Source organism: Cryptomeria japonica, chromosome 11 (assembly GCF_030272615.1).
Source record: "Cryptomeria japonica chromosome 11, Sugi_1.0, whole genome shotgun sequence".
In the NCBI taxonomy this organism is placed as follows: domain Eukaryota; kingdom Viridiplantae; phylum Streptophyta; class Pinopsida; order Cupressales; family Cupressaceae; genus Cryptomeria; species Cryptomeria japonica.
The window spans coordinates 471,928,370-471,952,607 of record NC_081415.1 but is presented as its reverse complement, the minus strand read 5'-3'; positions in this window follow the sequence as shown (position 1 = coordinate 471,952,607).

The following is a 24,238-nucleotide window of genomic DNA, read 5'->3' as shown; positions in this document are numbered from 1 at the left end:
TAGCATTTGGTGCAGCATTTTTACGATTTTTCGTGTTCTGAGGATTTCCAGATAAAGCAAGCACTAGTTGTTTAGATTTGGGATCATGTGATTTGTTGTTGCCTTCATTCTTGTTTCGAGTCCAAAATCGAGATTTGTCAAAGTTGGTGTTGTTTTGGTTATTGTAGTTTGATGAGTTTGTTCCTTCCTTGTAGAATTTGAGTGTTCCCTTTTTGACACATGCTTCCTCTACTTGAATGCCATTTTCAATCAATTTAGTGAAAGATGGTATGCATTGAATTTTTAGTCTGTAACTCATTTCGCCATTCAAGTTATCAATGAAGATTTCCATTTTCTCTTTTTCAGGAATATCTCGAGGATATCTGGAGACCATGCATCGCCAACATTGAAGGAATGCCATGAATGTTTCATTATTCTTTTGTTTGGTGTTGCAAACATCTAGCATGGTTATGGCATGTTGGATGTTGTAGGAATAGTGGGTTATGAATTTGTTAACCAATTCATCAAATGATCTAACAGGTGGTGAAATTTTGGATAACCATTCCATGGTTTGCCCACCCAAGCTTCTGGGGAATAACCTCATCAAATAGGTGTCATCATGAGTGAATTCAAGGCTTAGTGTGCAAAATTCCCGTACATGATCTCTGGGATCACTTTTCCCATCATATTTATCAAATTTGGGAACGTCCAAGTTTGGAGGAAAAGGCACCATGTTCAAGCTTCTGTCAAATGGATAAGGGCAGATTTCATTTAAAGAGTACCGCACTGTTGTCCCTTGTTGCATATCCTGTATTTGCCTTTGCAACATTTGCATTTGTTGAGTAATGGCTGCCAAGGGTATATTGTCTTGCTGAGGAAAAATTTCTTGCCTTGTATTGGTTCTTAGCTGAAAAGGTGTGGTAAATGGTATATGTTGCTCTGGTGTTTCTAGCTTAGGTATACGCATTTCTGGTATGCGTTGTTCTGGAATGTGTTGTTCAAAGTTATGTTGTTCAGGTATGCGAGTTTCTTCTTCTCTATTTTGTTCTTGATATGCATATTGCCGAGATCTGGTTTGAAAAATGCTTGGGTCAAAATCTTTGGGAAGTTTAACGCCCTTGCTTGTGAGCATCAACAGATATTTTTCCTTGTCATTTTCCATGAGCTTTTCGACAAGTTTTCGGAAGGAGGGATTTACTTGACATTCCCGAAGAAGGGCTTCAGTAATTTCAGGTTCTTCTATGGGTGGAACTTCAAAAGGATTTGATAATCTTCGATTCATACTGGACTTAGCGGGTGTCTCGCTTTGTTTGTTACTTTGAGAGCGAGTAACAGACATTTTAGTAGAAGCTTTCCGTGATAAAAGGGACAAAATCCTCCTCAATGTGTTGCTCGGGCGTTGGTGGTTCTGGTTGAGATGTGTTATATGTGATGCACTCATCGGGTAAGAATGCTGGATTGATTTTCCCACCGCGGTTTATGGTTTGATTAAAAGTAGTCTTTTGACAGTATGCTCTTGTTTTCAAAGGTTCTTTGTCAAATTCGCAAGATTTGTTTTGGATGTAACGTTTGACGTGATGAAGGAATACCCGATGAGATTTGAAGAGTTGACGATTGATGTATAAAAACTTATTTCTCTTGATGAATTTGGAAAAACTGGGTTGTTGTTTCTTGAACGTGATGTTACATTCAACATTCATCTCTTAAGCAAAATCATGATATTCCTTCCATATCCTCCACTATTCTAATTCAAAATCAAGAGAAAAGCACAAACTCAAATGATCCTACTCCAAGTCAAGATCAAGATCAAGGAATCTCTTCATCCTCCAAATCTATCTTAGGTCCTTTCATTCCACAATCGAATTCTCCATCCCTTCCATCCATCTTGGGTCCTTACTTCCCTCCATCCACCAATCCATCACCTCAAATGATCCATAAGAAAGATCAACAAGGAGCACATCTTTGAAATTCTTTCAACCCTCTATCTAAACATCTTTCCAAAACTTCTTCTATCATTTCCTCTATCTATTTTGGGTCCTTCTGTCCCAAAATTCAATTTTCCTCCATCTCTTCATCACTTCTCAAGTACCAACACTCATCCTGAATACATTTCCCTCTATCCTTGCACAAATCTTCAAACATTCTATCTATTATCCAACACCTCTTTTCTATCCTTCCATCCCTTTCATTCAATCCTTTGCATACATCCTTCATCTGTGAAATAGGCATTTGTGTCATTTTGTCACATACTTGCCCATGCTCGAATCTCATTTTCCATCCTTTCCTAGATATCTATTCATGAAATGCTTCAGAATCTGAGGTTGTTCCTCTTTAACATTTTCTTTTGGTTGCGATACACACTCAATCCAGAAAAGAACCACTTATCGTATCTTGGTACCGACATCTTTTGATTACTATATCTCATACACTTAATCAATTGCTCTAAAAATCATTGTGATCTCTTAAATTGAAGACATGGATAGTGAAAGATCTAAAATCTTGCTTCAGCGCCACTGTAATTATCACACCCATGTAAGTTTCATCACTTACAAGCCAATGCAAGAAAAATAAAGAGAAAAAAAAAAAAAAATATCAAAAGCATGAGCAAGAAAATGAATATCAAGAAAAGCAAAATGCAATGAAATGCAATATCAAAATGATTGGCTATGGGAAAAGGCAAGTAACTCCATCGGGGCTATGGACACCTGGCTGGCAATGGAGCAATATTTGTGAAATTACAGCGATAATCTCGTCGGGGCTATGGACGCTCGCTGGCAGCGAGGCTCTATCCAGGATGCTTTTGAAGTTAAGGTAACTCATGTAGCTAGCCATGTTGGATTCTGAAGATTACAATGATCATATGAGCTAGAATGAACCCACTTGCACACACATGGGTAATCAAAGAACTAAGTACCTTGATCCAGTTTGGGATTCTTCTTCCCTTTTGAGTCTGCTTCCTACTTGCTAGAAATGTTCAGTTGAATTTTCCAGAGGTTCTAAGTGTGGGTTGGGTCTCTATCTTTGAAAAGTTTGAGAACACTTATTCAGATGGTGCTAAATACTATGACAATCTTACATATCACCTTTTTGCAAATGGAAACCTCTATGCTTGGGGGCAAAGTTCATCTACTCTATTCTTCCTACCATATCTCCCAAATCCTCTAATCCATATCCCTTATCCTATATATTCATTTCTTCTATCCTCCAATTCTTTCTACAATCTTGCTTCACTCTAATCCATATCTATCTATCCTATCTATTCATTGCTTCCATCATCCAATGCTATCTATATCCTATCTCTATCCATATCCCCTTTTTCATCCTTGATCTTGATCAAAACTATGGACAACAAATCTATTTCCACCTCAATGGTTCAGTCATTCATTCATCCATTCCTCGTCTTGATATACATTGGGGCAACCAAATACATCTTTCTTCTAATCCAAAAACTCAAAAAAATCAAAATATCCCAAAACTCAAAAAAATCAAAATATCCAAAAACTCAAAAAAATCAAAATATCCAAAAACTAAAAATCGACAAAAATCAAAAAAATCAAAACAAAAAAAATCAAAGCGTGAACACATGGACCATCCATCAAATCAGATCAACAATAGGAAAACTCTCAAAGTCTGCAATGAAACTTATCACATGTCTTGTTAATCAATTCATTACTCGAAATCAACATCAACATCAAACATGTCTTATACAGGGATAGGTACACTCGAAACCAGACAGATCGGTCTTATACGGGGTACTCACTCTTTGAAACTAGACATTTCTATCAATCATCAAGTCTTGATAATCAATCCATCCATCAAACATCATTTTTCATCAAAGCAGAGTGACAAACAAACCATTAAAACTATTTCTCGAGCTAAATTTGTGCTAAAACAAAAGTTGTCAGAATCCTAAATGAATCGCACGATAAAAGATGTCTCTCTTATCATAATCCGAAGACCTCATCATTAGTATCAACAAAATCCTTTACCATCTTACGGATTTTTATCTCAAAAACACTTGTTTAAAATTTTCAAATTGTCAAATCAGTTTCCAGATTGGGAGGCTTTTATCCATATCATTTGATACACTTTGTCGTGAAGGGGCATCTAAACCTTCACTTTGATAGAGTAAGATTTGAAATTTTCAAAAACAAGAATCAACTGAATCCAAACCAATCAAAGGAATCCATTGATCACTCATGCATGACTAATCCCCTTATTCTGAGAAGAAAGAACTTTTATCGTCACATCACGTTGAAGAAACAACAACCTAGTTTTTCCAAATTCATCAAGAGAAATAAGTTTTTATACATCAATCATCAACCAAATCATAACGATGAAATCAATCAGTATGAATGCTAGATTTTATTCTAGTTAGCCTTATCTTTATCAATTGATGGTAGTACAGGGTTCACAAATCATATTGTACATATCATATCCACCCATCTAAGGCATCACCAGAAATTCACAAATGCTTATCAATCTTGGACATACTTAGTGTAGTCACTGTCCTTGGTTTATCTGAAATAATTATCCAAATAATATCCCACCATGGCTTGGTGATCAGCATACATATCCATATCAAAGTAGTATCAACGACAAGGGGCAAAATCCTGACCTCGCTTGGGGCATTTCGCCTTCAAGATTTTCAACATCAGACCAAAAACGTAGCAAGACAACAAGGATCAAAACAACCAACAAATGACAAATGACAATGCAAGAAGGCTAAACATCATGAACTTGAACTGATTTCAACTGAACAAAGATCTATTTTGCAAGATGTTTTAATTGACAAGAATACATTCCAAATAGCATGCATGCTTACTTATGGTTGTTAATTTTTGCTTATCATATCTCCTAAGTGACTCAAGGATGTCTTACGACTAGAGAAGCAAGGAAGGAATGTGATGTTTTATTTGTCTTCTATCTATGAGTGAAGTCTTTTATCATGCAAATTTGTCCTATGAAGAAATCAGGTGGCATATCACTGAGGACATTTCGGATTTGTATGGGACAAAGGTTAACTCTTGTATATTTATGCAATATGCACTCAGGTCATCCTGGTTCAATTATACCTTGACGCTTGTGCTATCTTGCAAAATTAAATATCATGTAAATTTTTCTCAGGTAATTGTGGTTCAATTATACCATTATGCTTGTATAAATTTTCAACATATCCTAAAAAAATCAATGCTCAATGATGATATTTACAAAGAAAGCAAAAATATGGTTATATCGGATGGCAAATACAGAACGAGGGATGCTCCAAAAACAATTAGTTGCATATCATTTTACAAATAGTTGCATATCATTTTACAATTAGTTGCACATCATTTTACAATTAAGTTGCACATCATTTTACAATTAGTTGCATACACATCATTCCATATCATTTAACATCATTTACATATCACGATACATTTAGCAGCATAAATAAAACATACATCTCATTTTCAAGATACATCTCACAGCATATAAAAAGCATACCTCCTGCATCATACATCTTACATCATATATTTAAGCATTACATCATCACATAACATAAATACATCCATATCAACACATCACATGATAAAAAATGGTGTCGTATATATATATATATATATATATCAAAACTGATCAAAATGTACAAAATGTGTCCAAACACTGTGTCCAGTACAACAAATAACAAACTGCTCAAAAATACAATAGAGACCCTGTCTCTCAAGTATGACTATCTCCTGACAGAGATGGTCTCGCTCCAAATGCACCCGCCCCTGGATCTCCAGGAGGGTCCTGTCTTGGTGGCCCCGTCACACCTCGGCTCTCAGATCATGTCCCAGTGGCTCGAGATCGACTAGATCTAAACTGTACAAAACTCTCCACTCGCCACTCCCTGGGTACTACATCCTCATAATGCCACCTATAATACTCTACCTCCTGCACTCTCCGCGTCAGCTCTCTAAGGGTGTCTCTCATCGGACCACCCACCGCTGCTCTCTGCACACTCGCTAACGCCTCCTCCGCTCGCCCTCGTCACTCTATCTCAGTATCTCTCTCAGTGGTCAACTAAGAAATCTACCACTGATAGGTCAAAATCTGTGTCTGTAGCTGCTGAACGGTAATCTACAAGGTCCGGATCTGTGCATCCTCCACATGACCTGGCACTCAAACCTGCAGCGGTACCTATGCTGGAGGAACCCCTCCCACTCACCATGTCCTCGGTGCTGGAGGTGGGAGTACATCTGCCCTCCTCCTCTGTGCTGGTCTCCTCAGCTCCTCCTCACCCCCCACTGCAGCTAGCACCTCCCCCACTCTCCCCTCTCTCCCGACTCTGATAGCCAATCCACCTCTCCCTCTCTTTCTCCTCCCCTGCCGCACTGCTCTCTCCACACCTCTCCCTCCCTGCCTCCCTCTGGCTCCTCTACCTCCTCCTCCTCCATCATCTCCATCATCACCATCATCTCCCCCATCCCCCTCCTCATTTGAGTCAAAAGCTACCCTCATCTCCTCTGGATCCGAGATCCTGACCACCGCCCACGCAGCAAACAAACGGGCGAACTCATCTGTCATCCCTGCGTCCTGAATCTCTGGGGCATAGTCCCAGATCTGCCCAGCCAACCCCACAAACTCCTCAATCGCCACCGCACTATCAATAGTCGGCCCCCAATCGGCCACATCCTGCTGCCTCCATGCATACAAACATGCTCCCTGTGGAACACCCTGCTGGCGCCCGAATTGCTGCAAAACTCAGGTCACCACAAACCGCTCAATGACGAACGGGGTCCTCCCAATAAGATATCGCGTCATAAAAACAAAGGGCATCTCCAGCCCATCCTTCGCCCATACCTCGCAACCTGTATACGGTCTCTAGGTAACCGTATCTATATCGTCAAAAACCCTCCTCCAATGCTCTAGTTTGCCCAGCTTACGCTGGACAACTAGGCCCCTATATCCGTAGGCATATGCTGCACCTACGGGCCTGTCTCTATCTGCCAGTGGCCTAGCTGCTGGAATGTGCTCCCAGCACCATACTTGTAATAGGGTCATGCTTGCTGACAAGCTACCGTAACCGAGGTATACTACCTCATGCAAACTCTTGTATAAATGAGCCAGCATTGCTGACCCCCATGCAAACCTCCTGCCCTACGTAACCATCTTCTCCAAAACCAGTCCCCATCCCACCGAGAATCCCTTTGACCTGCGATCAGGACAAAGGAATCCCCCAATGAATCCTGCCAGTACAGATGGCAGTGGTGCATAACCCAAATCCAAAAACTCCTGCCAGGGGATCTCATAGCCACAAACTGTGTCATCCTGAAATATCCGGCGCAGTGCCTCTGTGCCACCCTCCTCTGACTGCTCATAAGGAAGTAGTGCCCCTACTACAGGAATCCGCAAAATTCGGTAGCAATCCTCTGGTGTCACTATCATCTCTCCAGTGGAAAAATGAAAGGTGTTCGTGTCGCTATGCCACCTCTCTGCCAACGCTGTCAAAAGCCCCCGGTTCACAGTGACCCGAGGCATATCCAGAAGAGAGGTCAATCCACATCTCTCTATAATGTCCAAATCTGTCTGTGACAATCGTGGTATCAACGTCCACAGTCTCGAGAATCTCTCCCTCGACTGTAGAACACCCAATCGCTCCTGTCAACAAACAAAACAAATCCAATATCAGTTTCCACATCAAAACAAAGATATCAAAATCAAACCTACATCAACAACATGAAACAATTTGTTCATCTACATCAAGTTCAATATCCTATCATTTCATATCAACTTGTAAAACAACTCAAGTTCTCAAAAACCATATCAAAACATGTAAAATAACTCAAGTCTCCACAATCACATAAACTTGTAAAACAACTCAAGTTTCCCACCCATATCAGCTTGTAAAACAACTCAAGTTTCCAACCCATATCGGCTTGTAACACAACTCAGGCTTTCACATACATTGAACTTGAAATAAAACACGCAACTACATCATATTTTGATCAAAACAACAGATTGATATCTATATATAACTTGAAAACTCGCAAATCAAAACAAGTTATACAAACACTCATATTGGGTAAATTCATCAAAACACGACAGGCAAACAACACAAAATTTCAATTCGGCCAAAATTGCAAAAAATTTCCGATGCGCTAAAACACCCCCATGCGCTAGGTTGTCTCTCCTACGCGCTAATCTATCTGTCCTATGCGCTAGACTCTATCTACGCGCTAGTCTTTCCCCCCTTTGCACTACCTAACCCATCCTATGCGCTAGACTCTGTCTACGCGCTAATCTATCCCTCCTAGGCGCTCCCCGTTTAGCCCTATGGGCTAGGTTAGCCCTACGCGCTAAACCCCCTTCCCTATGCGACCCTCTGCGGCCCCTATGCTCTAGGCCAAACCTATGCACTAACCTGTTGACATGACGCGCTACCCAATACTTTACATGCGCTATTATCCATGCACGCGCTAACCTAAAAGTTTTATGCGCTAACCTACATTTTTCGGACGCGACCCCTAAATTTAAACTTGATGCGCTACTTCACACTTCGTATGCGCTACTGTTGACCCTAGATGCGCTAAAATGAAACACCCAAACTTTGAAATTCAAAAAATGACTAAAAACGACAAAATGAAAAATCAAAAAGGGGTCAAAAATGTTGACTTACTGGTGGTCCACGTGCTACAGGTCTCTGGTACCTCCGAACGGGCTCAAAACGGTGTCTGCGATAGGGAATAGGCATTTTCTCTCCAGAGCAAATTCTCTTTCTTCAAAGTCAACAAAGCACAAATGACTTTAAATCAAGCCCTTTTCCCCTTTTATAGGAGGAAAATGAAATTCGGGTTAGCCGACTGGCCCTGTAATATGTTCGCGGTCTTCCCTTTACCAAAACAGTTGTAACTTATCGGGAGATGAATCAATCTGCACACTTTTTACATGCACGAAATCATACACATCATACGAACTTCATCAAATTAAATCAAAAATTTTCAAAATTGATTCATCTCCCGAGGGGGCATCACACATCGAATCTGGGGCACGACTTGCAAATCAAAAGAACGACACAAAAATTGCATTTGATCATAAATCATGATAAGGCATCATTTTCTTTGAAATAACATGTGCACACACGTCACTTCAAAGAGGGGCAAAATGTAGACGTATAAAAATGACCATATTCCTAAATGAATATTTTATGTTCATTTCTCTATTTGATTAAATCCAATTTAATTAAATTATCCACATTCTTCTATTTAATTAAATAAATTATTCAATTTATTTGAATTAAATTCACTATACCATTTAATGAATAAATCATTTTATTCAATTAAATCCCCCTATCCACTTTTAATTAAATTCAAATTTAATTAAATAGTTATCCTAAATTGAATAAATCTAATTTATTTAATTTCTCCAAATTACAACCAAATTGAATTAAATCATTTAATTCAATTAAAACCTATTATCTCTCCATCCACTTGCAAAATCCCAAACCCCTTTCTAATCCCTTCTAGAATCTTCTAATCGCTTCTAATTAACCTAACCCTCCTCTAAATTTTGTCACATCCCTAAGCAAAGGGAAGTCACTTCTCAAATGGCTTAAAGTCTTTGATAACCATTAAAGGTTTTCAACCTTCAACCACCAAAACCCTTAAAGTCTTTGAAAACCATTGAAGGCTTCCAACCTTCAACAACTTAATCCCTAAAGTCTCCAATAACCATTAATGGTTAATTCAAACCCTCTCACATGGTTGAAACATTTGTTTTGACTCAACCTCTACCCAACCCAAAGGTCTCATCAGGCCATTAATGCTTTGACCATGATTATCTCTTAATCATTTGCACAAAGGTTTATCCTTGGATTAACTCTTAATCCAGTGGGTAATCTTAACTTAGACTTGACCCTTAGCCTTTAGATAACCATGAGGTCTTCTCAGGCCTTTAATGCCTCCAACCTCTTCTCTCAACCCAACCCTATGTTGACATTTGTCACCATTTCATTGGTGCCAATTGTGTACATGGATCCCCAACTTTCAAACTTGGCCCTTGATTAAACCTTTCAATCCTGACCATCCATTGCCCTGTTTGTGCTATAAATAGAGCTCTCATTCTTCCATTCTTAACAACCATCTTTCAAATTTGAAGCATTATACTTATGCTCAAATACTTTCAAGCTTTCATATCATCTTTATGCTCATCATTTAGCCTCTTTTAGATCAGGAATTAGACTAAATATGCATGTTAGAGTACTTTCTTTATCATTTTAGCTCAATCATAGACTAAATATCGTATGCTAGGATAGTGTTCATACTAACCTTGTCATCTTATCATCTAGTTTATTGCATTTTAGAATCATACATAGCTTAATCTCCATTTCATACTAAAATCTATCAAAGCATCTCTCGTTCTCATATTTGCCATCCCTAAACCATTTTGCTCAGTGATCTGAGAGCAAAAACGTTGGTTTGAGGGACATTGTGAGATAGAGAACCATGGGACCCTCCTTGGGAAGCTGAGTAACACTACGTTACTCCATAGCTTGCATCAAGAAGTCCTGTGTGTGTGTGTGGACTAGTATTTAATAAATTTTCACATATTGAGTTTTATCAGCCCACTTTTCCCGCATACAGTTTTTATCAAAAGTTTATCAGAGGTTACCGATACTGATAAGTAGTTGTTTGAGAAAGTATTTGATCTGATTGATAAGGTTAATGAGTTGGTAAATTATCAATTTTATATGATTGCTTTGGTGGTGAAAGTGTTGATAGATGTGGTAAATGATTTGATTGATGTGTTAAGCAAATCTGATAAAGGAATATTAGATTAGGTTAAAGAAGTTGAGACATTTGTTAAATGGTTCAAGATCTTATATAAGTTTTTTTTTGAGTTAAAGTTTCAATTGGTCTTAATACTGATTCACCCCTCCCCCCAGTATTAACTATATCCTCATAGTATTAACAATTGGTACCAGAGCTTTGGTCCTCTGTGTGCAAAAAGCTTGACCACTTGAGGAAAAGATTCAGAGGAATTCAAGATGATGAAGAAAGAGGGTCCCAAGATCAACAAGGATAAATATAAGATCTGGAAAGACAGAATGGAGATCTACATCAAAGTTCTTGGTGCACAATATTGGAAGCAAGTTGAAACAACATATGTTGCTCCTACTACTACTCACTTGACACCGAATGAACTTAGAGAGAAGCAAGATAGCATGCAAGGCCTAGAAGCTATTGTAAGTACTTTATCCAATTCAAAATATATTAATGTTCAAGGATTGGAAACTACAGGTGAGGTTTGGGAAAAGTTAGAAACAATCAATGGAGGATATGAGCATGTTCAAAGAGCCAAAGAGGAAAGTTCGATGACATGAGAATACTTGAAGGAGAGAATATTGGACAGTATGGTCAAAGAATCAAACAAGTTGTTGGCGACATAAAGAGTGTTGGAGGTGATGTGATAGTAAATAAGATGCTCATAACTCTTCAACCTCAGTATGCTATAAGAGTATCAGAAATCCAAGAACTTAGATCTATTTCAAAGGACAAGCTAACTATTGATTCATTGATTGGTAAGCTTACAACTTTTGAGTTAAATAGTTTTGACAATAGTGTGACAAAATCTATTGAATCTTCCTTTAAAGCTTATGTTACTGATTCATATGCTAGAAAAGGAAAAGATATATGTCAAAATCATGAGTGCAGGACAAGTCATGCAAGTAATGGAGGAAATGAAGACAATGAAGATCAATTGATGGAACTTGAGGTACTATTAGCAAAGATATTTCTAAGAGGAACTGATAAGTATAAAGGAAAGCTACCTTTGAAGTTTTTCTCTTCTAGTAAAACTGGTCATATTGTTGCTAACTGCCCTAGCACCAATAAGAAAGAAAATTTTAGAAGATTCAAAGGAAATGGCAAGAAACATTGTTATGTTGTAGTAGATGAAGGTGTGATCGATGAGGAGTCGGAAGAAGAAGATGACAATGAAGAAATTGTGTTTGTAGTTGTGAAGGAGGAACTATGTGATGAAAAGGCACTAGTATCTCATATGGAGAATAGTGATAAGTGGATTATAGACAGTGGTTTCTCGCACCACATGACTGGAGACAAAAGTAATCTCACAACCCTTAATGATTTTGATGGAGGTGTTGTTAGGTTTGGAAATAACTCTCGCTGCATGGTGAAAGCTAAAGGTTCAATATCTTTAAATGGGAAAAGTAATGTTGATGATGTATTACGGGTTGATGGTCTTAAGCATAATCTTTTAAGTGTTGGTCATCTCAATGATAAAGGTTATTTGCTTGAATTTAAGAGTGGATTTTGCCAAATTCTTGGAGGTAATGGTGAACTGATTGCTACTGGGAAGCAAACTAGAGCTAACTTATTCAATTTGAATAGTAATATTAATAATTGTCTCGTTGCAAGAATGGAAGACTGTTGGTTATGGCATAAAAGATGTTGTCATGTTAATTTTGATAATTTGGTTAAGATAAGCAAGTCAAGTGTTTTAAGAGGATTACCCCAACTTTTCAAACTGGATAGTGTGATATGCAAAGATTATCAAATCGGTAAAATGACCTCTATTTCTTTCAAGAGCAAGAATTGTATTTCTGAGAATGTTTTAGATTTGGTACTGTAGACATATAAAAATGACCATATTCCTAAATGAATATTTTATGTTCATTTCTCTATTTAATTAAATCCAATTTAATTAAAATACCTGCATTCCTCTATTTAATTAAGTAAATTACTCAATTTATTTAAATTAAATTCACTATACCCATTTAATGAATAAATCATTTTATTCAATTAAATCCCCCCTATCCACTTTTAATTAAATTCAAATTTAATTAAATAGTTATCCTAAAATTGAATAAATCTAATTTATTTAATTTCCCCAAATTGCAACCAAATTGAATTAAATTAACTTTATTTCAATTAAATCCTATTATCCCTCCATCCACTTACATTTTCCTACATCTTCCACTTGCCTTCCTAAACCCCTTTCTAATCCCTTCTAGACTCTTCTAACCACTTCTAAGTAGCCTAACCCATCTTCTAAACTTTGTCACATCCATAAGCAAGGGGAGGTCACTTCTCAAATCCTCAAAGTCTTTGATAACCATTAAAGGCTTCAAGCCTTCAACCACTTAATTCCTCAAAGTATTTGATAACCATTAAAGGCTTCAAGCCTTCAACCACTTAATTCCCCAAAGTCTTCATAACCATTAATGGTTAACTCAAACCCTCTTACATGGTTAAAGAATTTATTTTAACTCAACCTTCATCCAACCCAAAGGTCTCATCAAGCATTTAATGCTTTGACCATGATTATCTCTTAATCATTTGCACAAAGTTTTATCCTTGGATTAACTCTTGATCCAATGGGTAATCTTAACTTAAGCTTGACCCTTACCCTCTAGATAACCATGAGGTCTTCTCAGGCATTTAATGTCTGCAAGCTCTTCTCTCAACCCAACCCTATGTTGACACTTGTCACCATTTCATTGGTGCAAATTGCAAACATGGATCCCCAACTTTTAAACTCAACCCTTGATCAACTCTTTCAATCCTGACCATCCATTGCCCTGTTTTTGCTATAAATAGATCTCTCACTCCTCCATTTTAAATCATCCTCCAAATTTGTAGTATCACACTTATGCTCAAATACATTCAAGCTTTCATATCTCATTTTATGCTCATCATTTTAGCCTCTTTTACATCAGGAACTAGTCTAAATATGCATGTTTAGAATAATTTCTTTATCATTTTAGCTCAATTATAGACTAAATATATCATGTTAGGATAGTACTCATACTAACTTTGTCATCTTATCATCTAGATTATTGCATTTTAAGATCATGCATAGCTTAGGATGCATCTCATAATAAAATCTATCAAAGCATCCCTCGTTCTTGCATTTGCCATCCCTAAACCATTTTGCTCAGTGATCTGAGAGCAAAAACATTGGATTGAGGGACATTGTAAGATAGAGAGCCATGGGACCAACCTTGGGAAGCTAAGTGATACTTCATTACTCCATAGCTTGCACCAAGAAGTCCTCTGTGTGTGTGTGGACAGGTATTTTGGAACATTTTTCACATATTAAGTTCTATCGACCCACTTTTCCCGCATACATTTCTGGCGCCCACCGTGGGGCTCAACCCCATATATCAAATTGGTTTTTAAAATTAACCACTTTTGCAAGTCCACGGGAAACAGGAATCAGCGCATGGGAAACATTCCCTAGCACATCCGGTTAACAGTCTAGCGCATCCTGCCTATTGTTTGGCGCGTGGGGTTTCTACTCTAGCGCGTAAAGTCCTTTCTTTAGCGCATGACCTCCACTAAATTTTTTCTTGTAGGTCTCAGCGCGGAAGAAAAACAGAGTAGCGCATCTAAAAAATAGATTGGCACGTCGGGTCTGTCAGATAGCGCATCCAGTTCACTATCTAGCGCATGAAGTCCATCATCCAACGCGTGAAGTTCATCTTTTGGCACATCAAATTAGTACTTTTCCTACAAGTCTTAACGCGGGTGAAAAACAGAGCAGCGCTTCCAACTCACAGAGTAGCGCATCCAGCAAACAGTGTAGCGCATTTAGACATAATTGTAGCGCATCTAGGTGATATTGTAGTGCGTACAGTCCTTTCTGTAGTGCATCATAGACAAAAAATTAAAATTAAAATTGTAACCGAAATAAAATTTAGACTTGTAGAAGTCCACCAAAATCTAGATTTTCTAACTATTTGATTGAAATTTTGCAGGATTGACAATTTCTTGCAGGTGGAGCGGGAAATTTTCTTTTATCGATTTCTTTTGTTGACCACCAAGATCGAAAATTTTGCTTTGTTAACCAATTCTTTTTCATAGATAAGAAAATCATTGCCTTACAACGGATAAAATAAACACCATGTTTTCATGGAGCAACATCTCCATATAGATGTTAGCCAATCATTGCCTTAAAAGATAAAAAGAACCTTGTTTGCTTTGTCTCGAAAGTAGAAGGTATATGCTCTCCCCTTAACTAGGTGATCAAAAAGCCAGCCTACTCTTACGCTTTTAGTCATATTGTATTAAAATCCTTTAGCAGGCCAGCCTTCTCGAGGAGTTGAAATCAATTCTTAAAGTCGTTTATGGCTGATGTGAAGGGAACAACCTAAGTGGAGAATGAATTTGACGCCAAGAATTCCAACCCACTATAATCAAACGTGGAAAGTGACGAAAGTCCTTTTCAACGGTTATGCGCAGCGATTAGCCTTTCCCTAGTATCCTTAAGATACGTAAAGCCTTTGTTCTAAAGGTTGGGAAGCCTCCTGAGGGAGTTTATCACTGACGGCCGAACGGGAAGTCTGATTACGAACCATAGAAATAGAAGCTTTGAACCGAGACAGTAACCAGACATTTATAACATCATAGTGCAAGGGTGGGGAAGAATTTGCCCCCAAGATTACTCACCATATATCTCCCAAGATAACTACTCAACTATGAAGTGGTTCACTTTGGGTTAATTTCTGGCAAAAGGAAAAAAAACGAGCACCCTCTAGGGGGTGACATGGCTGTTTGAGCTGACGGAGTATCGAGACTAGTGGGCTATGATGTTATTTATGACCCTTGACTAAAAAGTCTTTCTGAAGTGTATTTATTCATATCAAAACCTGTTAAAACATTGGGGATTTGAACACATCCTCGCAGAACATACACTCTTTGTTAAATTAGGCAAAATGGTTGTACTTTTTGTGCCATGCTTGCATTTACTACTTTAGAAAATCATCCATCAAACTTGAAAATTTCACAACAAAAGTTCAAAATTTGAAAAAAAAAAAAAAATCAACCAAAGGAAAAATCAGGGCAGTTTAGCGCATAAAAGCAACTTCTTAGCGCGTGTAGACTTTTTGTTAGCGCATCCAAACTTCAAATTAGCGCGTCGGTTCAAAATAGTAGCGTTTCATCTCAAGGCAAAACAGTGTAAAATCCTTTAGCGCATCAAAGAAACAGTCTAGTGCGTGGAAACATTAGCTTAGCGCGTAGAGGCTAAACAGTAGCGCATCAGGTTCACAGGTTAACGCGTTGTAGGCCCAACATAGCGCATAGCTTTTTCAAAACAAATAGAAAACATTTTTGACCATTCAAAACTTTAGCGCATGTCTGGGGGCAGCCTAGCATGTGTGGTCCGTATTTTAGCGTGTGGGGTAAATTTGGTGGCACATGTAGCCTCTGTTTTAATGCGTGATCTGAAATACAAAAACACAGGGCAAAATAGTGAGAAATTTTAAAAATTTCAAAAACATTTTTAGAAACCTTCTCCATCAGACATCATTTTTCATCAAACGAGAGTAGCGAAAACAAACCGTTAAGACTGTTTCTTAAGCTAATTTGTGTCAAAACAAACGTTGTAAAATCCTAAATGAATCACACGATAAAACATGTCTATCTTATCATAATCTGGAAACCTCATCATTAGTATCAACAAAATCCTTTACCATCTTACGGATTTTATCTCACAAAAACCATTTGTTTAAAATTTTCAAATTGTCAAATCAAGTTTCCATTTCGGGAAGTTTTTATCCATATCATTTGACACACTTTGTCGTGAAGGGGCATCTAAACCTTCACTCTGATAAAGTAAGATTTGAAATTTTTCAAACAAGATCAACTAAATCCAAACAAATTAAAGGAAACCATTGATCACTCATGCATGACTAATCCTCATATTCTGAGAAGAAAGAACCTTTATCGTAACGTCACGTTGAAGAAACAACAACCTAGTTTTTCCAAATTCATCAAGAGAAACAAATTCTTATACATCAATCATCAACTATTCAAATCTCATCGGGTATTCCTTCATCACATCAAACATTATATCCAAAACAAATCCAATGAATTTGACAAGGAACCCTTGAAAACAAGAGCCTACTGTCAAAAGTCTGCTTTTAATCAAACCATAAACCGCAGCGGAAAAATCAATCCAGCATTCTTGCCCGATGACTATATCACTTATAACACATCTCAACCAGAACCACTCACCCCTAAACAACATATCAATGAGGCTTTTTTCCCTTTCATCACTGAGAGTTTCTACTAAAATGTTTGTTACTCGCTCTCTAGGAAACAAACAAATCGAGACACACACTGAGTCTAGTATGAAGCAAAGATTGTCAAATCTTTTTGAGGTTCCACCCTTAGAAGAACCTGAAATTACTGAAGCACTTCTTCGGGAATGTCAGGAAAACCCCTCATTCCAAAAGCTTGTAGAAAAGCTCATGGAAAATGACAAAGAAAAATATCTGCTCATGCTTACAAGTAAAGGCGTTAAACTTCCTGAAGATTTAGACTCAAACATCTTTAAAACTAGATCTCGATAATATGCATATCAAGAACAAAGAGAAGAAGAAACCCGTAACTTTGAACAACACATACCTGAGCAACACATTCCAAAACAATGCATACCAGAAATGCGTATACCTGAGCTAGAAACACCAGACCAAAATATACCATTTACCACACCTTTTCAGCTGAGAACAAATACAAGGGAAGAACTTTTCCCTCTACAAGACCATATACCTTTGGCAGCCCTTACTCAACAAATGCAAATGTTGCAAAGGCAAATACAGGATATGCAACAAGGGACAACAGTGCAGTACTCTTTAAACGAAATCTGTCCTTATCCATTTGACAGAAGATTGAACATGGTGCCTTTTCCTCCAAACCCAGACATTCCAAAATTTGATAAATATGATGGGAAAAGTGATCCCCGAGATCATGTTCGAGAATTTTGCACACTGAGCCTTGAATTTGCTCATGATGACACCTATTTGATGAGGTTATTCCCCAGAAGCTTGGGAGGGCAAACCATGGAATGGTTATCCAAAATTACGCCACCTGTTTGATCATTTGATGAATTGGTTAACAAATTCATAACCCAATATTCCTACAACATCCAACATGCCATAACCATGCTAGATGTTTGCAACACCAAACAAAAGAACAATGAAACATTCATGGTATTCCTTCAACGTTGGCGACGTATGGTATCCAGATATCCTCGAGATATACCCGAGAAGGAGAAAATGGAAATCTTCATCGATAACTTGAATAGTGAAATGAGTTACAGACTAAAACTTCAATGCATACCATCTTTCGCTAAATTAATTGAGAATGGCATTCAAGTAGAAGAAGCATATGTCAAAAAGGGAACACTCAAATTTTACAAGGAGGGAACAAACTCATCAAACTACAATAACCAGAACAACACCAACCTTGACAAATCTCGATTTTGGACTCGAAACAAAAATGAAGGCAACAATGAATCATATGATCCCAAATCTAAGCAACCAGAGCTCGCATTATCCAGAAATCCTCAAAACATGAAAAATCCTAAAAATGCTAATCCAAATGCTAACACATATGCACCTAACACCGATCAAGGACAGCTCAACATAAACAACACCAATGATACTCAAAGCAAAAACATGAATCCAGGACCTAGCAACAATTCACGCAACAACACAAACAATTTCCAAAAGCATATCTTCACACCATTAGGGCAATCACTAGAATCAGCATTCAGAGAACTTTTGGCACACAAGATTCTTTTCTTGCCTCCAATTAGCAACTATGAACCTCAAATCAAACCACCTTGGTGGAATGATTCACACTATTGTGATTACCATTGTAACAAGGGTCATCAGACGAATGATTGCATGAGGTTAAAACACGTGGTGCAAGATATGATTGATCGAGGTGACTTAACAATAGATGGTCTCAAAACAAATAGTGATCATGGAGCCTTTAAAAATCCTCTTCCAAATTACAAAGATGGAGCTTCAACCTCGAACGATACACACGGAGCTCGTATCAACCATATCTACATCAACACCATAAATCACATATCAGCTAAAGATCATCAAGTAAATGTCATCACCATCCGAGATAAGCATGATCATGAATCTGTCAATGTAACAACCCGAACTCAGAAATATGTCTTGAAAGGACATACTGCACCTACAACTACCTCACCAAAAATCCAATATGACTTGGTCAGCCAACTACGTAAAACTCCAGCACAAATATCTATACTAGAATTTTTGAAACTATCACCAAAGCACAAAGACATATTAGAACAAGCGCTATTGGAAACCAATGTACCTCAAAATTTGGATACGGATAGATTTCAAGCCATGGTCGCCCATATGACTGGACCTCATAACCTTACCTTCTCAAAACATGACGATGCTTCATTAATCCATCCGCATAATACTCCTCTCCATATCGAAGTCATTGCTTGCAAGCACCGAGTAAAAAGAGTCCTAATAGATGGAGGAGCCGGACTTAATATATGTACTTTAAAGCTTATCTGTGCATTAGGCTTCTCAGAAGAATCTATTGATCCCTGCAAGAAGATTACCATAAAGGCATATGATGATGAGGAAAGATCTTCTAAAGGAACTGTGATATTACCTATTCAAGTGGGACCAATACAAAAGGATACTGTATGTCAGGTCTTGGACATAGACCTTACCTACAATATTTTATTAGGGCGACCCTGGATACATGAAATGCAAGCAGTACCTTCCACATATCACCAGTGTGTGAAATTTCCTTATAACGAACAAGAAGTATCCATATCTACTTATCACAATCCATTTCAACATTGCAACGCAATGGGGGCAGCCCAAGACAGTTTGGTTCCTCATAATAGAGAAAAGCAGTGATCTTCAACATCATATCAACAAATAGCAAAATCCAACTCCTTATGGGGAGACTTCAAACAGAAAATGCAAATCAAAGACCAAGGTATGGGAGAATACTCTTTGGAGCCTTTATGTTTGGCCAAATTTCCAACATCACCTAGATCTCATGGATTTCCTACTACATCAACACATCTGGTCACTCAGCCCATCACCAAATTTGATGGTACCTTCATCCAATTGGGCACTCTGGCACATGAATCAGAAGACAAAGATATTCTTAGCTGGTTATACAAAGATGAGAAAGAAGATAATAGAGTAGCCACTCTGGACATTGTTCTACCTACACACCTATATGGAAAAGGATACTTAATCATGCAGCAAATGGGATATGACAGTAAGGGACCTATTGGGAAACGCAAGGAAGGAGTCACTGAACCTATAAATCTTCCCTCCCAACCTAATAGAAACAAAGAAGGATTGGGTCGTGAGCTCACCTTCTTATTAAAAAGGCCACCCCACCTAACTACAAAACCTCAATGGAAAGTAAAGACGAAGTACAAAGAAGAGTCCTAGCAGGAAGCACTCTTTGAATCAGCAGAAACAATCCACAAGGCACGGGAATGTCAGGATCAGAAGTTACATCAGGAAAAGCTTCTAAAACACAAAAGGGCCATATCTGCAGCAGTAGCTCATATTTAGACACCAATATCTCAAGAACAAATAAAATCATCTCCGGATACCTTTGTTTCTCCCCGAAGAAGCACAGTCTATGAGCAAATATAGAAAATAGAAGACGAATCTGACACAGAATCAACAAAAACTATCAAAATGTTATCTATCGTCAAAGATTTGTTTTCACCATACAACATACTAGTTTACAGCACTAATAGAATATGGGATGATGCCTCAGAGACTGATTCCAATGAATATGAATGGGGTATCTGCTCCAACGCTACTACAGATATCCCTAATGATAATGATTCTATATCTCTTTCTCAAGAAGAACATAGCACAAGAGATAGACCTATTGAATTTGGACCGCAGAATATCTATGACGCCACAGAAAGTGAACAGAAACATTATGAACAAGTCTATGTAGAAGATAATACCATCGAAGACCTCGACGAAATCGTAAACTTCTTTAAAACCAAGAATAATCACGATGAAAACTCCGTCCTAACACTCACAGTAGCCGAACTTGATCCACCTAATGATTCCTGACCGCTTGTCTTTCCTGACCTCATCGACTGGGATGAACCTGAAATCCATGATATACCAATTTTCCCAGATGATGAATCTATTATCCATTACCTATGTACCGTAAATCCAGAAATAGGCTCTACCAGTGAACAAAGTAATGATGTCTGCAAACCAGGGAGTGCCAAGTCTCTCAGTCGCAAAAATGAACCAAATAAAGGATCTGATGATGAAAACCAGTCAATGGCACCTTTAGATCACAAAAAAGTAAAAATAAAGGATACATCTGAGGGTGAAAACCTTTTTAAGGCACCCAACGGTGGGAGACTTGACACTCTTCCTGAGCACTTTCATGAGCGATCACCCATATTGATTCAACCCACTCAATCAATCAACATTGGTACCATGGAAGCAGTCAGAAACCTACACCTTGCAGAATCTCTAATAGTGGAAGAAAGATCAGCATTCATCATTTTCTTTAAAGAAAAGCAAATTACCTTTGCTTGGTCATATGCTGATATTCCCGGAGTGGATCCACACTTAATCATGCATCACTTGTCCATCTCTTCAAGAGTTAAATCATTCAAGCAAAAGCTACGAAAGATGAATCCACGGGTGGCACTCATGGTCAAAACTGAACTAAAAAAATTATTAGACGTCAGATTCATCTGACCCATTGACTATGCAGAGTGGATTTCCAACATCGTTCCAGTATCAAAACCAGATGGTAGCATCAGAATATGCACTGACTTCAGAGATGTCAACAAAGCTTGTCCAAAGGACGACTTTCCTCTACCCAGTATCGACATAATTGTAGATCTCACAGTAGGCCATGCAATGCTCTCACTAATGGACGGTTTCTGAGGCTATAATCAAATCAAAATAGCCCCAGAAGATCAAGATAAAACCGCATTCACCTGTCCTTGGGGAACGTACTATTGGAATGTTATGCCTTTTGGCTTAAAGAATGCAGGAGCCACTTATCAAAGAGCAATGACCACAATATTTCATGACATGATGCATACATTTATGGAAGACTATGTGGATGATTTACTTGCTAAATCCTTCACCAGAGCAGAACATCTCAGCATCTTAACAAATATCTTTGATCGATTGAAAAAATTCCAAGTCAGGCTCAACCCTAAGAAGTGTGTCTTCGGGGTTACATCAGGCAAGTTACTAGGCTACATTGTCTCAGCTAAAGGTATTGAAGTAGATCCAGCAAAGGTACAAGCCATTATGGACATGCCACCATCAAAGAATATCAGTCAACTCAGATCTCTACAAGGATGACTTCAATCAATCAAGTGATTCATCACTCAGCTAGCAGATAAAAGTCTACCATTTAACCATTTACTACACAAAAATGTACCCTTCAAATGGGAGACCAAGTGTGCAGAATCTTTTTTACCAAATCAAACAGTACCTGATGAATCCACCAGTTTTGGTACCACCAATCGTAGGAAAGCCTCTTATATTATATATCTCAACAACAGATATATCGTTGGGGGCACTATTGGCACAAGAAGATCCACAAGGGAAGGAACGCGCCATATATTACATCAGTAGGACATTGAATGGCTATGAACTCAACTATACATTCTTTGAAAAGGCTTGCCTAATAGTGGTTTTCGCATCTCAGAAGTTCTAGCATTAAATGCTAGCACACACCATCAAGCTAGTCATGAAAATTGATCCTCTCAAATATCTACTCAGCAAGGCAGCTCTTACAGGCCGATTGGCTAAATGGGTCATGATTCTCAGTGAATTTGACATCCAATACACAGAAAGGCGAGCCATCAAGGGACAAGCAATTGCAGATCAGTTGGCTGAAGCACCACTACTAGGCAAACACACCATGGAGATTGAATTTCCAGACAGGGACGTTCTTGCTCTTTCTACTAAACAATGGACCCTATACTTTGACGGATCCTATACATAACATGGTTCCGGTGCCAGCATTCTATTCATCACTCCTGAAGGACACACTATACCAAGATCATATAGGCTTATGTTTCCATGCACAAATAATGTGGCTGAATATGAGGCACTGGTTATAGGCATCAAAATGACCGTAGAATGGAAAATCACAGAGTTAAAAGTCTATGGAGACTCACAACTAGTAGTCCATCAAATCAACAATGACTATCAGACAAAGGATGACAAGCTACTACCCTACAAGCGAATGGTGGATGACTTCAAACAGTATTTTGTACACATCACCTTCGAGCAAATACCAAGATTAAACAACAAAGCAGCCGATGCAATGGCTACTATCGCTTCACTATTACAAATTCTAGAGCAACAGAGTCGTTATGAATTCCTGGTAGAGCAACTGTTCTCCCCCGCCTATGACCACTCTAAATCCCAGGTTAGCTATGCATTGACTGGTTCAGATTCTCCGTTATATGGACCGATATACGACTACCTCAAGCACAATATCTTACCAATCGACCAATCCCGTAACCAAAAATGTAACTTTATCCGACAAGCTGCCCGTTACACCCTTTCCGCTGATACTTTGTATCGTCGAGGTCTCGATGGTACTCTTCTTCGTTGCCTTGATCGTAATGATTTCGATTCTGCTTTACATGAACTTCACGAAGGTATTTGTGGCACACATTTAAGTGGTACTACTCTTGCTAAAAAGCTTCTAAGGATGGGATACTACTGGCCTACAATGGAGAAAGACTCATATCACTTCGCTAAGAAATGTCCTAAATGCCAGATCCATGGTAATCTGATACATGAACCAGCACAGGAACTGCAGCCATTTACAACATCCTAGCCCTTTTGTCAGTGGGGACTGGACTTAGTAGGCAAAATTCATCCTTCATCTTCAAATGGACACAAGTTCATTATAATAGCAACAGAATACTTTACCAAATGGATAGAAGCAATGCCCATGACCACAGTGACTGGGAAACAAATTGCCTCTTTTATCCTCAATTATCTAATCTGCAGATATGGTATTCCAAGTTCAATCATCATAGATAATGGATGGCGTTTCAAGAGTCAAGATGTCCAAGAACTATGTGAAAAATTCAAAATCCAACATAAGTTCTCTACACCATACTACCCCCAGGGAAATGGTCAAGTGGAAGCATCTAACAAGACAATACTGAAAATCCTCAAGAAAATGGTGAATGATGCAGGCAAAGATTGGCACGTACAACTCAATCCAGCACTTTGGGCATATAGAACCAACATCCGCACACCTACAGGAGCAACACCATACTCATTGGTATATGGATCAGAAGCCATTTTACCCCTGGAAGTAGAAATCCCATCTCTCAGAGTCTCTTTGAAAGGCTTAATTCCAGATGAAGAGTATCGAGTTAACCGACTGCAAGAACTTGAACTATTAGATGAAAGACATTAGCATTTTTATAC